Genomic DNA, 17,542 nt, shown 5'->3' with positions numbered 1-17,542 from the left:
TCCAAAAAATCATCTACTATAGGATTGCAAATTTGAAATTTTAGAAAAAAAAAGGTAAATATGCCAGTTAAATTTGACTTTCAAATATTTCAAATCCAAAACCAAATCCAAATGAATAACTTTTTTAATATAAGTATGTCCTCTGCAATGTTTGGGACATACCTGTACCAAAAACTTGTTCATTGTTTATCTGAAATGCAAATTGAACTGGGCATCCTGTATTTTTTCTGGCAACCCTAGTCTGATAGAACCATGACTTTGTACTAAGGCATTGGTTTCCAAACCTGGCTGGGTAGCTTCCTAGAAATATTGGCCCCCGGCTGCGCCCCAGACAGATTGATTCCGTCTCTGGTTTCAGGCCCAGATGCTCTGTGATTCTGAGCACTGGCCAAGTTTGGAGGAGCAGGATGCTGAAGGTCTCAGAACATGTCCAGAGAGAGGTCACTCCAGCTTTGAGGGGTGGGGAACTCACTGGGGAGCTCTGGCTTTGAGGAGAACGCCCAGTGTCCTCTCTTCTCTGCACAGAGGGAAGGCAGCCCCAGCCCCGTCCTGCCTGGCCTCTCCCTTCCTTCCATGCATGTAGTCCTAACTCCCAGTAGTGGGTAGAATTGCGGCCCTCAAAGGACGTGTCCGGGCTTCCCTGGTGGCGCAGTGGCTGAGAGTCCACCTGCCGATGCAGGGGACACGGTTTCGTGCCCTGGTCCGGGAGGATCCCACATGCCACAGAGCGGCTGGGCCCGTGAGCCATGGCCACTGAGCCTGCGCGTCCGGAGCCTGTGCTCCGCAACGGGAGAGGCCACAACAGTGAGAGGCCCGCGTATCGCAAAAAAAAAAAAAAAAAAGAAAAAAAAGGACGTGTCCGTGCCATAACTCCCCGGAACCTGTGTATATGACCTTATTTGGAAATAGGGTCCTTGGAGATGGAATCAAGTTAAGGATCTCGAGTTGAGATCATCCTGGATTGTGGGTGGGCCCTGAATTCAATGGCCTGTGCCCTTATAAGAAAAGAGAGATTAGAAACATAGAGAGAAGAGGCCATGTGAAAATGGAGCAGCCACCAGGACCTGGGAGAGAGGCATGGAAGGGATTCTGCCTCTCCAGAGGGAACCAACCCTGCCGATGTCTTAATCTCGGATTTCTGGCTCCGGAAATGTGAGAGAATTCATTTCTGTTGTTTAAGCTACCCTGCTTAAGGGACTTCAGTTACAGCAGCCCTAGTCCTCAATTGGATTAGGGGCAAATTGAAGGCACTAACTGCTTTCTTTTTATAACCCCTCCCTCTAAAAGCATTTTCCTAAGGATGCAGTAAGAGCTTAATATGAACCTAAAGATGAACTGAGTCCAGTTAATGGCTATTTTCCAGAACACTCTAAGACCTCAGGATTGGATGAGGGAAAGGCAATGGAGTCTTTTGGTGTCATGATCCACAGCAGCCTTTGCTGGAAGTTGTTTATTTGTATAAGGTTTTGAAATGTGCACCCCAATGTAAAATGCATCCAAATGATCACTCTTTACAGCAGAGTCTCTCAAACTTGACCATGCACGGCCCAGAGGGCTTGTTAAAATGGATTGCCTTTCTGGACCCACCCCGCAAAGCTTCTGATTCAGTAGGTCAGGCCGGGGAGAAAGCCTGAGAATTTGCCTTTGTAACATACTCCCTGGTGAGGCCAATGCTGCTGGTTGGTCCACAGACCGCACTCTGAGTAGCTGGTCTGGGGATTTCTATATGAGCCGATGGACAGGAAGAACGTGGGACTCCGTTCCTCAGCACGGCATCATTCGCTCAGCAAACCAGTTCTGTGCTAGGAAGGGTGCTCAGCCCTGGGAAGGTAGAAATAAGGATGGCACCGTCCACCTCCACAGCCACAGCCTCTGAACGGGCCCCTGCGTCCACTCCTGTGGGGTCCTCCACACCCCACACTGGTATCCCTGAGGCCTCCCTCCCTTCCCTCCCCAGCCCACCCCCCAAACGGAGAAGAAAGAACCCCAGGAATTCAGAAGGGGGGCAGGTGCCCTCGTCAGGACAGAGACAAGCGAGATGAAAGTCAGACTGAGGGGTGGGTGCAGCCCCAGGGTTTGAGGTGAGGCTGACCCCTTCCCTCCAACCTTCCCCCTCCCATGAGACATGACCTCTATCTCCAGCAGCAAAAATTCCAGGTGAAAAGACAGGCTTTGACTTCCCACAGCAGCTGAGGCTGTGAAAGCTTACCAGACATAAGACACCCCACGCCTGGCATTTGCGATTTGTGAGGGAGGAGCAGGGGGTTCAGGGAAAAGGGGGTGCAGGTGCCCCTCCAGAAGAAGTTATCCAAGAACGTGGGTTAGGAGAGAGACAGACAGACTAGAGGAGGGGCCGCCCCGAGAGCCGGATCCGCAGCTGCTCAGGTGCGTGGAGTAGGTCTGCACGCCCACCCCCTCCATCAGCTGGCGTCAGACGCCCCCTCCCCGGCTGGGGCAGCAAGGCCTGGGGAGCACGCCCAGGAGGAACGGCAGCTTGGTCCCCTTTCTGCTGCCCCTCCGCACCCCAAAGGGTAACAGAGAGAGCCCGGTGGGACCAGAGGGCGGGTCACACAGGCTACACCCCGGCGGCAGCTGGCTAGTCCTGCGGGTCACGGGTGGTCGTTTAAGTGTTTTATCTCATCAGGGAAGGAGGGAGGGGCAGGCCAGCTTTCTGCCTCCAGTCCGGTGGGAAAACACAATTAAGGTCCTGTAGCTCTCCCGTGGGTGGGGCGACAGGCCACCCCGGGCTGTGAGGGGCTTCGGGGGGCGGTTCTCCCTGGAAGGAAGACATTGCATCCACAAGAAGGCAGCAGGGTCGCTTGGGACAAGATGCTCTGCTTCCCGCCCCCGTACCTGCCTCCAGATGGGCACTGCCCAGGCGGCTCACAGGGGGCCTCCCACCTTCGTTCCCTGCAGACACCCCACACCCCCAGTTTCGGCCACAGGCTGTCCTGATGGCCACCCAACCCTGTCCTTGTCATAGCTCTGATCCTCCCACAGCCCCGACCCCCAGGACAAGGAGGGCCCCTTAAAGGACCAAGGTCCTGGCAGGTGGCTTAAAAGGGCCCCTTCTGCCACCCAGAAGGGCCCTACTGTCGTCTGACGCTCGCAGGACTTCCTTGTTTGGGGAGAACTCGGAGGGAATCGTCAAAGAAGCTACGAACTGAGTAGTCCCTTCGTTTGCTATCAATCATTGCATGTCCTCTAAATTCCAGACGGTTCCCCGACGTTACTCCTCTTCCAAGTCCCAGTGTCTTTACAGGACTTTGTGGGGTGAAAGCAGGAGGAGGTCCAAGTCCAGCGGGGAGAGAGCACCAGGCAGGGGGCAGTGTCCCCACTCTAGGGTGACTGAGTCTTAGCATTGAAAGTCCCTCCCCTGCCCCCTAGAAGCCCTTCTGTCCTGGGAAAACCAAGACTCTTGGCAACCCTTCCTGGTTACTCCCACTTCCGGAGCAATTGGGTCTGTTTGCTGGCCAGTGAGTGGGAGCAAAGTTTACAGGCATGCTCTCTGGAACCAGGTTGCCTGGGGTCAAGTCCCCACCACCTCACATATGAGCTCTGAGACCAAGAACCAGCCGCCTGGCTTCTCTGTGCCTCAGTTTCTTCCTCTACAAAATGGGCATGAGACTAGTTCCCCCCTCAGAGGGTTGCTTCGGCAATCAGCTGGTTTAATGTATGTAAAGCGCTTAAAATACTGACCGGCACAAGGCAAAGGACGCAATGGCTAGCCTGCAATTAATTATTTATTTAAATAGTCACCTAAATGGTCCAAGCCCTCATTTTTCCCATAATGAGAATCAAGGACATTTAAGGTTATTTCACCTGGGTTCAAATAAGTAAGTAAAGAGATATGCAAAAGAGAGATGCAAAGATGCACACACAAATGTATATTATGTATGTTTGTGTATGTGTATATATACATATAGCAAACCCAAAGAAGCAACCACAGAAAGGATTGTTGGAAATATTAAGCAATAGAATTCAAGGCAAAAAGAATGATAAAAAGGTTTACTTTGTGTGTGTGTGTGTATATATATATAGAGAGAGAGACATACACAATGATGATATAATAGTCATGAGCCTTTATGCATCAATAACATAGTGCTAAAATATATGAAGCAAATGGATTTGAGATGTCCTTAAACTTAGATGTTTTTTCTTGCAGAAAACTTTCGAGGTTACCTCAAGATCTCTACAGGACATGCTGCTTGTTCCATCACAACGTTTACGGTCAGTATTTGCAATTACCTGTTTAAATGCCCTTCCCCACTCCCACGAGAGTCTAAGCCCCCGGGGTTGGGGGGAGGGGTGTCTCAGACAATGTCTGTCTTGCTCAGGACTTCAGTGCCCAGCCTGATGCACACCAGGTAGTGACGTATTCCATTCTGTATCCCAATTCATGGATGTTTATAAAAATCTATCATATACATTTGGCCAAAAGAAAACTTTAATTAACCTCAAAATGTAGAAGCTGTACAAGTAACTCTGACCTGATAGCAAAAGGATAAACAAAAATAAGGAAACAAACAAAAACATTCCAACCTTCCAGAAATTAAAAATCACTTTGTGAAATGACTCCAGTGAAGGAAGAAATCAAAACTGAAATTAGAATTTATTTATCAAATATGATATAAGCAACAATCCACATAAAAATGTATAGCAAGTGGCCAAGTTTGCACTCAGAGGAAAACATGAGAGATTGAAATGTTTTCATATTTGAACAAGAAATAATTAAACTAAATGAAGAAAGCAGTCAAGGCAAGGAACTAAAAAAAGAACAAAATGAAACCAAGGAGAGCAGAAGGAGGGAATTAATACAGATAAAATAAAAATTAAGAAATTAGAAAACAGAACAAAACATAGAATTTATAAACATATTCAAGAACGTGTTCCTTGAAAGGCAAATAAAGTCAACATGCATTTGGAAAGTTCAACATGTTAACGTAAAGATGCAGCCTCTTCACACTTGCTTTTTTTAAAAAAACTATAAAATATCTAGGTGTAAACTAAGGAATAACTCTGCAAAATCAATAGGAAGAAAATCAGAAAACCACCACATCTTACTAAAGAACATTCTAGAAGACTGAAATACACAGAGAAACGGAGCTTCTGGAAGGGGAGACGCAGTATTTGTAAACATAGCAGCCCTTCCCAAATTAATAAGTGAATGTAATATAATTCCAATCACAAGGGGTCAGAGAGAGGCAGGTTTTGACAAGTGGGTATAAAATTTTCCTAGGAAAACGAATGTACGAGAAAAGAAAGACAGTTTTGAAAAATAGGATGATGAGGGAAGGTGGATGAAAGGGAGGGTGGGGCTCCACGTATGTGGCTCAGGAGTTGGGGTGAAGGACTGAGTGGGTGGGAACTCATTGTCCTTGGCACCCTGAACTCTGTCTCTCATCCTCACAGGCTGCTGGCCAGACAAACACCCAGCCAGTCTCCCCACAAAATGCTGTGACCACCCACAGTCCTTCATCAGATGAGGCCACCATCCCTTCCCTACCCCCACCCCACTTGGACTTATGCAGAAGACTTAAAATTCAGTGCAGGTGTTTGAGTCCTGATGCTTCAAAGTGTGAATCTGTAGCTGTTGCTATGGAGCTAAAGAAGAAAACTATTCAACAAAGTTGGGGCAGATTCAAAGTAATTAAAGATGGTGTGACCCTTCAAAGGACTTAAGAACTGACTTAAAGGGCAAATAGGTAAGTATTGGTGCCAAAGATGCTCAGGACATTGGCACTGACACAAATGAAGAGGCTGGAGTGATACCACCCTGTGCACAGCATGCCGTGCCCACAGCATGGGCACGCTCTGTGGCCAAGGAAAGTTGGAGAACAACAGTTGGCCCAGTGGACCCCAGACCAGGAGAGGGGTGACGTGGCTGTCGGTGCTGTGGTTGCTGACAAGCAATGCGACAATTGAAGAAGCCAAGAAGTTGCAGAAGGTGCCCAGATGGCTACGCGTTTGGCAGACGGAGACCAAAAGAACAGGGCAATATCACTTCTGATGCAACAAGAAAAGGTTGGGAGAAGGAGAGTCATCGCAGTCAAGAATGGAAAAACTTTGGATGACAACTTAGAAATTACTGAGAACATGAAATTCAAGGGAGGTTTTTTAATCCATACTTGATTGACACATCAGAAGTTCTGAAATATGAATTCCAGGATGCTTGGAATGAAAAGAAGCATTCTCGTGTCTTGTCCCCAGAGGAAAGAGATATTTCTTCCCCCTCAGTACCAGTGAAAGTCCACGTTCTAAGCTCTCATTGGCCAGAACTTGGTCACATGCACATCCCTGAGCCAATCACAGTGGGCAAAGGAATGGACCCTTTGTGGGGGGGTTTAGACCGGGGTCTCCTGCCATACATGCACATGGGTGGTGTCAACTCCACCATGACCATGGGGGCTCCAAGGAGAATCCAGGTGTGTTAGGGCAGGTAAACAAGACAGGTGTAAATTACAGGAAAGCCCATCAGAGTTCACTTCCCCCAGAAGAGAAATGCAATGTTCGACTTCAGGCTTTGAGACAGATCATCTTTCACTGGGATTCATTTAGAAGAACAAAACTCAGAGCAGTTTGCGCAATGCTGCTCTAATATCCCACCAGCTTCCATGAAGGCAGCCCCCTGTCCCACAGCCCTCACCCAATGGGCAGCCCCCATGAACGGTGACAAGAGCCCGCCTGGGTCCAAGGTGGGAGAGATCACTTGCCGTCTTCATCTATCTTGGCCAGGACTGCAGCAGCTGCACCCCCCCAACCAAGTACAGCAAGAAAGTTCACAGTCGCACCGTGAACTGTGCTAAGGAAACCCAAGGGCATCCCCTGCTACTGCCCAGCCAATGAAGACTTTTTTCAGACCATGTTGGGGGCTGTTTCTGAACGTGATGCCAATGCGCATGTTCCTCTGAAGTATGGCACCCAGCTGGTCAGCGGTGGGGTACATCAGGAGGGGGACAGGACAAGTGCTCACCCCAGAAGGTGGCAGAGGACGCCTCAGCCTGTGGTCCAAACGTTGGCTGCGAGCTGCTCCATCTGAATCCACTTAATTGATGAATTTTCATCAACTGGCATTCAGATGAATAGGATTTTATTGGAACAGATCAAATGTTCAAGGGAGATGGGTACGTACACGGTATCATTTGGAACAAAACCTGCCAGGCAGTCAGCAGATAACAAGAGGCAGGTGTTGATCTGCTTTCCGGGTGACCTCACACATACCTCTCTTGGAGCACGTTGCTCAGCCTTCAGTGGAGGACAATCTATCTCCCCGCCAGCCCATGAACCCACAAGAAAATGGGGGCAGTGTCTTATTCCCCTGGGAATTACAGTCATCCCTCGGTATCCATGGGGGATTGGTTCCAGAATCCCTCACAGACACAGAAATCTGCAGATGCTTAAGTCTCATATAAAATGCCACAGTATTTGTGTATAACCTATGCACATCGTCCCGTATACTTTAAATCATCCCTAGATTACTTATAATACCAATGCAATGGGAATGCAGGTAAATAGTTGCCTTTGAGCAGCAAATTCAAGTTTTGCTTTTTGAAACTCTATGGAATTTTTCCCGCGAATATTTTCAATCCTTATTTGGTTGAATCCACGGACGTGGAACCCATGGATAAGGAGGGCTGACTAGACCCTAGTGCCCAACACAGAGTGTAGGGGCCAGTAGTCGCTTGGCAAATGTTTGGGAAGAAGGAAGGAAAGGAGGAAGTGGAGGAAGGTGAGAGGAAGAAGAGAGGATGGTGGAAGGAGGGTGGGAGGAGGGAAGGAAGGGAGGGAGGCGGCATCCAGGCAGCTCTGACCCTCTGAGACAGCGCGGCCACAGGACCGGAGCTCCAGCCTCAAGTCTTCACGGAAAAGAAGCAGAAAGATTTTTCTCCTGGGAGCTCACTCTGTTTCTTTCCGGCCCCCTCCTCCCCTTCCAGGAATTTTCACCTTCTCTTTGTTGGAGTGAATCTTCTGGGGACCATCAGACCACCGGTCCAGGTAAATTTCACAGGAAAGGCGGAAATCATCTCGGCTTCCGGATTCTTTCTGGAAGCAGTTGGTCGCCGTTTGGAGCGCACTGACTCCCAGGCCAGCTGTGGCGCCACCGGCTGCCAGGCGTTCAAAGGCAGCACTTCCTTCCCTCCCCGCCTCGTCCTGCACTTACTTCCCACAGCTGCTTCCTGCTCATGAATCCCTGGAAGAAAGATACATCCCATAGATTGCGGCATCAGCAGAGAAAGTTCCAGCTCTTCGTGGGATCACAGCTGTGTCTACCCCAAAGGTTGCTGCTCTCAAAAGCCCTTTCTAGGGGCACGGGAGAAGGAAGAGGTTTGGAGGTACCCGTGTTTCTAGTGACGTCACTGCATCTCCACTTGTCATTTCAAAACAGCCTCAAAAAAGAAAGGCTGGGGCTTCCCTAGTGGCGCAGTGGTTGAGAGTCCGCCTGCCAATGCAGGGGACGCGGATTCGTGCCCCGGTCCGGGAAGATCCCACGTGCCGCGGAGCGGCTGGGCCCGTGAGCCATGGCCGCTGAGCCTGCGCGTCCGGAGCCTGTGCTCCGCACCGGGAGAGGCCACGACAGTGAGAGGCCCGCGTGCCGCAAAAAAAAAAAAAAAAAGGCTGTTCTAGGGAAACAGGTTCAGGGAGTATTCATTTCAGGAACTTCATCCCCCGTTCTTCCTTTACAGAGTCCCGAGGGCTGCCATCCCAACCAGCGTGGGGCAGGATGGATTTTGGCCAAAGGCTGATCTCAATGTGGCTGAGCTGGCACCCAGCAGTCTTTTTCTCTGGACCTCCATAGCCCACTTTGTCACAGCAGAAACTGGATCATCATCCCTAAGATAAATTGATAATAATATGTAATATTTATATTGCATCTTATATTTTAAAAGCACTTTTATTTCATTTGCTTCACTTAAGCCTCGGAGCCAGGTACTATGTGTATCCTTATAGACGAGGAAACCAAGTCTCACAAAGTTGCTTTGTCTAAGCTCTAGATAACCGTCTAGACAACCATCTCGAAAATATTGAAGCTAAGACTGATCAATATCCAGTCCATGAAGAACATATACATAATTTAATTCCACAAGTCCATTGTGAAGTTAATAAAGCTTAAATGAGCCACTCAACAACCAATGTTACATTTTAGTGGAATATCCATCCAGATTACTTTTCTTACCAAAACTGGATTCTATTGCAAATACTGTTTTCTAATTTGCTGTTTTCTCTGTTTTGTTGGTTAAAGAGCATTTCCCTGTGAGGCTGTTTGGTCATTTATTTAACCAATCCCCTACTGCTGGCCGTCAAGGTTGTTTCCAGCCTCCTGATCCAGGCTTTCTGAGGCAAATCCTCAGTCCTTTCTAACACGTGAGGCAGTGCTCCCTACAGGAAGAGACTTTTCCAAGTCATTGACTCACTTGAATGGAAAATCAGAATTGAATGTCCCTCTGCCTGGCTTGTTCACTTCGCCACCGTACTGTCACACCCCCGAAGGCACAGGAGGAAATGACTGGGATGACAGAGTGTTGACTCTGAAGCCGCTGCTGCCTGCATCCCCTCAGCCGTCCTATTTCCGGTCCACACCCGCAGCTCTCTGGGCTGCTTTCCCTGGCAGCCAGGACCTGCTCTGCTTGGACGGTGGTGGTGTGCTGGTAAATGGGGAGGAGGGGAGCTCTGAGTTGTAGCATTTGCCAATTTCCATGATGTAAATATTCCTACCACCGCTGATTTTAAACCACCAGTGCAGTGTCACTGGACACAGAGCTGGGGAGAGCTGAGCACAGTGGGTGCCCATGAACTGGCACGTGTTGAAAGTACTGTCAGTTGTGATAACTCAGTTACGAGCTCCGCGCTGCCTCCCGAATTTCCCAGTGGCACAAGCTCCAGGTACCCACCGAGATAAACTGCTGAATAATGCTTGGCTTGGCTTCCTTCTCTTCCCTGTGGACTTAAACCCCGATGGAGTTTCCTGGGATCATCTTCCAAATAAACTATGTATACTCAGAGTCTGCATTTAAGGGGGACTCCACCTAAGATGCCCCTCATACAAACTTCACAGCAATGAACGGGTTTGAACCTGAAATCACAATAGGAAGTCAGGGGTTCAAGGCAGGGGTGGGAAGTTTTTCACACAAATGCTCCCCTTGAAGAAAAACTCCACTCAAGTTGGTGGCTGCAAGGAAGTGCCATCAAACATGGGGTTGGCTGCAAGCTGAGAGAAGAAAGGATGTACCTCGGCTGAGGCAGAGGGAAGAGCATTTCCTGGGGTCTGGAACCCAGGGAGGAAGAGGGCATTTCTCAGCGCTGTCCCCACCTGCATCCATCCAGCCTCCATCACCTCTCTCCTGGACCACGGCAGCAGTGCCCACACGAGTCAGCATCACTCCACGTACCGCCTCCCCCATTCTCCACCCTGAGCCGAAACACATGACCATGCTGACCTCTTCCTTCCCCTGCTTAAAACCCGTCAGATGTCCTTAAAGCTCTCCGCTTCCGCACCATGGCCTCTGGACCGTTCCATGATCTGGCCCCGCCTCCCTCTCCAGACGAGACCCCAGTCCCAACCACGTTGCTCCCCTTGGCACACCTGTTCCCTGGAATCCCCTTCTTCTCTCCTTTGCCCAAGTCCTGCTCCTCTTTTGAAACTCAGCAAGAAGGGTGTCTCCCACCCAGGAAGCCCTGCCTGACGCCCCAGCCTAGACTAGCCGACATTCTGGTCCCTTTGCTGCCAGGGGTCCCTGTGCACAGTACCTAACCCAGCCCACTGTATCATAATTATGCGTTCACGCCCCGGTTTCCTCTATGAGGCTACGACCTCCCTGAAGGCAGGCTCCTTGTTTTATTTTTTTTTTTATTTTTATTTTTTTATTTTTGGCTGTGTTGGTCTTCGTTGCTGCGTGCGGGCTGTCTCTAGTTGCGGCAGCTTCTCTTGTTGCGGAGCACGGGCTCTAGGTGCGTGGGCTCAGTAGTTGTGGCTTGCGGGCTCTAGAGAGCAGGCTCAGGAGTTGTGGCACACTGACTTAGGTGCTCCACGGCATGTGGGATCTTCCCAGACCAGGGCTCGAACCCATGTTCCCTGCATTGGCAGGCGGACTCTTAACCACTGCGCCACCAGGGAAGCCCCAGGCTCCTTGTTTTAATCACCTCTGCATCCTCATCACTTAGCATCTTGTCTGGAGAATGGTGGGTGCTTGGTAAGAATTTGATGTCAATTCAGTCGTTCGTTCATTGCTTCTGGCTGCAAAGATATCTGCATTCCCTCCACGACTGGTAGCTGAGTCATGAGGGGAGGAAGAGAGCATGGTGACAGTTAACAAAATTTATTAAGTATCTATTTATGCTAAAAAAATACCAGTGGCTCTAGGTCTTAAGGAATGGGGTCTCTGAACTCAAGGGGTCTGCCAGGAGGTAAGATTTGCATACCTAACATGTTAGACCATGGCACCTCGAATTTTAACCTGAATACAAACCAACCAGGGTTCGTGTTAAAGGGCCAGTTCTCACTCAGCGGGGCTGGGGTAGACCCAAGAATCGGCACTTCTCACCAGCTCTCTGGCGATGCCTATCTGTAGGCCTGCACCGCACTGTGAATAGCCAGGTCCTTGGCTCTTAACTTAAACCGTCTGGCAGGCTGTAAGCAAAGGTGAGGTGGCATGGCACATTCTCCATAATCACCATCCCAAACTTAATATTTCCTTTAAATCAACTCTTGCTTTTGTGTCCTAAATGTATTTACAATAGCCAGGACATGGAAGCAACCTAAATGTCCATCGACAGATGAATGGATAAAGAAGATGTGGTATGTGTATACAATGGAATATTACTCAGCCATAAAAAAGAATGGAATAATGCCATCTGCAGCAACACATATATATAAATGTGTACATATATATATATATATATTTTTTTTTTTCTCCCTGTTGGTTCTTTTTCTCTGGAGAACCCTGACTAAGACAGTCCGTTTGGGAGAGGCCCTGCCCTAGTACCCCATTGTAACCTGAGGTCTCACACGGTGCCAGGCACATGGTAGAAACTCTGCCAACATTTGTTCAGTAAATACATTTTCCAAGAAAACCACGTTCGACTTCACCAAGTGAGACCCTGGCCACTACGTATCCAACCACCCATGCTCAGTAAGTTAACATGTCACAAAGCTCCCTTTACTATCGTTGTCCCCTAATTTCTTAAGAGTCAGTTAGAGTCTTGTTGGTTGCTGTAAATTTCCACACTATCAAAGGGGCTGAGTTAACAGCATTTAGAGATAAACTAGGACAGCATTTTCTTAAGTCTCACCAATATTTTTTCCTACAGTCTATCCTTTTTTCCTCTTGCTTTTGATTCAGAGAGAAAAGGAGACACACCAGGAGAATTAGAGCACAATCCAAACCCCAGGTACTGATTTCAAAGCAGGCGTCAAAACCTTTAGGCTTTTTTGGGGGCTGGTAAATGGAACTTCTGACTCTCTAAGACAAGCCCAAAAGGCAGCGGAGGCCCCGTTGCTAAGAAAAATGGCAGGTGAATGACTCTGCTTTGAGGTCCCCCAAATCCTGAGGCTCCCCAGCCTTGGCTGCATGTCTGGGTGTTACTACAAGGATGTTAGGATGCTGGCAGAAGCAGGCAGTGGGCTTGACTGACTCAAAAACACCCCAGGAAAAAAGAGTTTCTAAACTTGTACCCAGCCCTCTGTATTTTTCCCAACCTCTCGCTCCCCATGAAAGTAACAGATAACCCAGCAACTGAGATGGGGGTTGAAATTTGAAGATTACAACTAGCCCGAAGAGATTCGTGTTTTATGGGAAAAAATCAGGACTGAGATTTCTTCTTCTAAGACTGACTGATTGGGTCAAAATCAAGAAACAAAACATCACCTATTACAAACTCAACTGCTTCAGCAGCTAGGCCAGTGATGTCACGGTCAGTGGGACATAAGAGAAAAGAGAATGGCGACAATTGTGGAAGCCCAGAAGCCAGGGCCATCTCACCTGGGGCCCTCCACATGGCTCCAGACAATTGTCTCTGCATGGAAATACAGCCCCCAGATCTCTTGATTTTTCAATAGAAGTTAGATATCTGTATCTAAACTTCAAATCTCCCAATAATGAGAATGATTCATAGTTTTTAAAAAGGATTTGGGGAATTCCCTGGCGGTCCAGTGGTTAGGACTCCGCACTTCCACTGCAGGGAGCACAGGTTCCATCCCTGGTCGGGGAACTATATAAACTCCCACATGCCATGTGGCGCAGCCAAAAAAATAAAAAAATAAAGTAAAAAAGGATTTGGACAGGTGCCTGGCCAAGCGAGTCTCTGACTGGATTCTGCCCTCAAGCCAGATATTAAACAGAAGACCTTGATCAATGAGATTTGGAAAACAGGCATTTGTCAGCAGGGTAGCTGGTCGTGACTCTGCGTAGGGTTCCTTTGTTTCTCACTAATTTCAGGGTGGCAAATCTGTGTCATCTCAGTTCCTGCAAATATGTATTTGAGCAAACAGTAGAGACTAACTCATCCCGGTTTGCCTGGGCTGGTCCCAGTTATAAAACGGAAAGTCCCGCTTCCCACAGACCCCCTTGGGCCCTTTCAAAACCAGGACAGTTGGTCACCCTAACAAAGAGACACTCGGTGAGCCATCTGGTTGTGCCCACTTGGGAGCTCATAGGTTTGAAGAGGAAAAAGACCCTTTGGGGAATAACTATGGCCACAATGGGGACCGTGCCACTCAGACTCAGGTCAAACATCGCTTCTTCTGACCTTCACCTAGTGGAACTAAGCTGAGCAAAGCTGTGCCTTCAAACATAGTCTATCAGGGCTTCCCTGGTGGCGTAGTGGTTGAGAGTATGCCTGCCGATGCAGGGGACACGGGTTTGTGCCCCGGTCTGGGAAGATCCAACATGATGCGGAGCGGCTGGGCCCGTGAGCCATGGCTGCTGAGCCTGCACGTCCGGAGCCTGTGCTCCACAACGGGAGAGGCCACAACAGTGAGAGGCCTGCGTACCACACACACAAAAAAAAAACAAAAAAACAAAAAAACATAGTCTATCCGATCTCCCAGGTGTCTGCACAGAATTGCTGGGAGAGCCTGGGTGTGTGAGTGACTACACGGGGCAGCCTCCCTGCCACCCACACTGGGCTGTGCCACAAAGGAGGACACATCTTGATGCTGTGAAGCCACTGAGATTTGGGGGTTGTTTGTCATGGTACTTGGCGTACCCTGACTGATACACCAGGGGACACTTACCTTTTTAGCCAGCAGCACCTGGCATGAGGGTGATCACACCACTCGATTAGACCCATTAGATTTCCTCCCCAAGGACTTTGGATTCAGTGCTCAGGGGCCTAAATGGTTTCTACCTGCTACTCGAAGGTAAGTCTGAGCAGGAGCCATGGGGTGGTCCAGGGCTCAGAGGAGAGGAGAAAGCTGCTGTTAGGAGCTGAGTCATGTCCCCAAATTCCTATGTCGAAATCCTAACCCCCAGTACCTGAGAATGTGACTGTTTTGGGAGATAGGATCCTTCCAGAGGTAACTAAGTTAGAATAAGTTCAACAAGGTGGCCCCAATCCAATATGGCTGATGTCCTCATAAGAAGAGGAGATTAGGACACAGACATGCACAGAGGAAAGACCATGTGAACACACAGGGAGAAGACAGCCGTCTGCAAGCCAAGGAGAGAGGCCTCAGAAGAAATCAACCCTGCCCCCACCCTGATCTGCAATTTCTAGCTTCTGGAACTGCAAGGAAATTCATTTCTCTTGTTTAAGCCTCTCCGTCTGTGGTCCTTTGTTTTGGCGGCCCAAGCTGATGATTATAACTGGTCGGCAGAGAAGAGGAGGCTGAAGGTGAGAGAGACAAAGCTTCCCTGGCTCCTGCAGCCTTTCCTGTTTCTGAGCCTCCATGGGATCTGACTCTACTTCTGGTCTTCAGATCTCGGGAATAACAAATTCCCCCCTTCTGCTAAGCTTACTTGCAACCAAAGCAACCTGAACCACATAATCTGGTTTTGTGATTATGACCATAACCCAGAGACCTTATTCCTATGAATGTTCTTAGCCCATCAGAAAAGGGACATTTAATGCAAAACACTTTTGTGGTAGACAGGTATCTTCGGCCTCCCAAAGACATCCACATCCTAATCCACAAAACCTGTGAATATGCTCCCTTGTGTGGCAAAGGGATTTTGAGATATAATTCGTTAAGGGTCTTGAGATGGGGAGACTATCCAGAATTATTCTGAATTATCTAGGTCAACCCAGTATAATCCTAAAGGTCTTATAAGAGGAAAAGGGAAGAAGAGTCAGAGAGAGACTGGAAGATGCTGTGCTGCTGGCTTTAAAGATGAAGGAAAAAGGGCCACGAGCTGGGAAAGCAGGTGCTCTAGAAGCTGGAAAAGGCAAGGAAATGGATTCTCCCCCAGAGCCTCCAGGAGTGCAGCCTTGCTTAACACCATGATTTTGACCTCCAGAACTGTAATAAATGTATGTTGTTTTAAGTCACTAAGAATGTATTCATCTGTTAAAGCAGCAGTAGGAAACCAATACAACTTTGACTAGTGTACTCTTCCTAAGCCCAAGCCCTGAACTTGTTTAAATTCTTGTTTCCTTTCCCCCTCAACTATTCATACAGAAGATGGGTCAATCAAAGAATGCACCCAAGTTTTGAATTCCAGTTGAGTTCCAAACAAGAAGCAATGAATGCAGAGAACAATTTCACCTTCACCCAAAGGAGTTAAAAGCCTCACAGCCACGTGAATCTTCAAAAGCAAACGTCCCATCCTTCCTCTTGCTGTCTCTTGCACTCAGATGGTTTATCTGATGGAGCATGTGTTAGCAAAACATCAGGGCTTTTGGAGAAATGCCGTAACTCTGCCTTGACCTCCCAGCTCGTGGGCCATCCAGGGCCACCCACCCCCGCAGGAGCAGAAGACATCAAGAGGCTTCAGTCCTAACGCAAGCGACACAATGAAGGAAATCAGTCAACTTTTCCAAATGCTGATGCTTTGGCCTCGTTTTTACCCTCGTCTCCCAACAGGTCCCCACCCACACCTTAAGTGACATTGCAGGTTAGCAGAGTGGAGCTGCCCAGAGAGGGGCTGATTGGCTCACGTCTGTGCTATTGGTACAGTCACAAGCCCCTCAGACTGGAAAAAGCAGACAGCTGTGCCCGGCGGGCTCACATGTACCAGCTCCACCTGCTAAATCGTTAAAACAGCCTTGGCAGTCTGCAGAAAAACACATTTGTTTTCTCCATAAGGAGGAAGAGTAAGCTTTCCTCTCATCCTCATAAGTTTCTGCAATTACTTTAATGTGCAAAGCGCCTTGTACAAAAGTAGGAAGCTGTTCCACAGGCTAAGGGGCCGAGAGGCAGGCTTTCATTAAATTACGTTCTAGGTTAAATGATACATCCACCCGCTCTGGCGGCTTAACCACCATTTCACAGTAATAAGACACATTAATGCCAGAGCTCACAACGACATGCAGAGCTCAGCAATGTGCCTCTCCCACTAACACACATCCCCGGGAAACAGCCAATGTGGTGGTCCAGGAGGGGTCACTCGGAGAGAACGGACCGTCTTGGGGACGGTGACAGGTGTGATTCACACACACAGTCTTAGAGTCACCCGGGAAAGGGAGGATGAGTCTACGAAACCTGAAGAATAGAGGTGTCCCAGCTCCTGAATCCAGAATAAATAAGCCTTTATTTCCATCCTTTTAATGTGTGATAGAGAGCCCTGTCCCAGATTTCATATTTCATATACCAGTTATAGTCCCAGCTCACCCCACCCAACATGGAACTGACTGGAGTCATTAGGACAGCCTGAAGGTCCACTCTCTTGCGTGGTAAATATGCGACTCTGAGCTTCAACTTTCTCATCTGTTAAATGGGCATAAAAATAATAGCTCCTTCTTAGGGCTGTGAGAGAATTGAGGGAGAGAATGTATGCAAAGGACTTAGCACAGTGCGTGTCTCTTCAAGACCTATTATCATCAGCGTCAGCATCATTTCTCTGTAGGTATCATAAGATACTTTCAAAGTTTACATTGCCCTTTCAGTGCAGTCTTCGGACCCCATTCTAAACCTGGTACCTACAGGTCTGTGAGACTAAGGGCAAACTACAGCTTGTGGGTCAAATCCCCTGCTTGCCACCTGTCTTGTACACCTGTTGAGCTAAATAACAGTTTCTACATTTTTAATAGAGAAAAATAGTCTTCTTCCAAAGAAGACTGTTATTGTGTGATATGTGGAAACTAAATGAAATTCAAATTTCAGGGTCCACAAATAAAATTTTACTGAAACACAGCCACCCCCATTTATTTAGGTACTGGCTATACTTTGTGCTAGAATGGTGGAGTTGAGTAAACTGCAACAGAGACATCACCCATAAAGCTGCAAATATTTACTATAGTTCCCTTACAGGAAGTTTACTGACCTTCGTTCAAGGGAATAAAACCATCATCTTTGGAGGTCTTGGCCCAGTCTCACAGCTGATGTTGAAAAACCCCAAGACCTGACTTACTGGGATAGATGTGAGAAGCACCTAGAATGATAGGGATT

The sequence above is a fragment of the Mesoplodon densirostris genome, chromosome 16 (assembly GCF_025265405.1).
Source record: "Mesoplodon densirostris isolate mMesDen1 chromosome 16, mMesDen1 primary haplotype, whole genome shotgun sequence".
Lineage (NCBI taxonomy): Eukaryota > Metazoa > Chordata > Mammalia > Artiodactyla > Ziphiidae > Mesoplodon > Mesoplodon densirostris.
The sequence above is the reverse complement of the archived record's forward strand: the minus strand, read 5'-3'. Positions refer to the sequence as shown.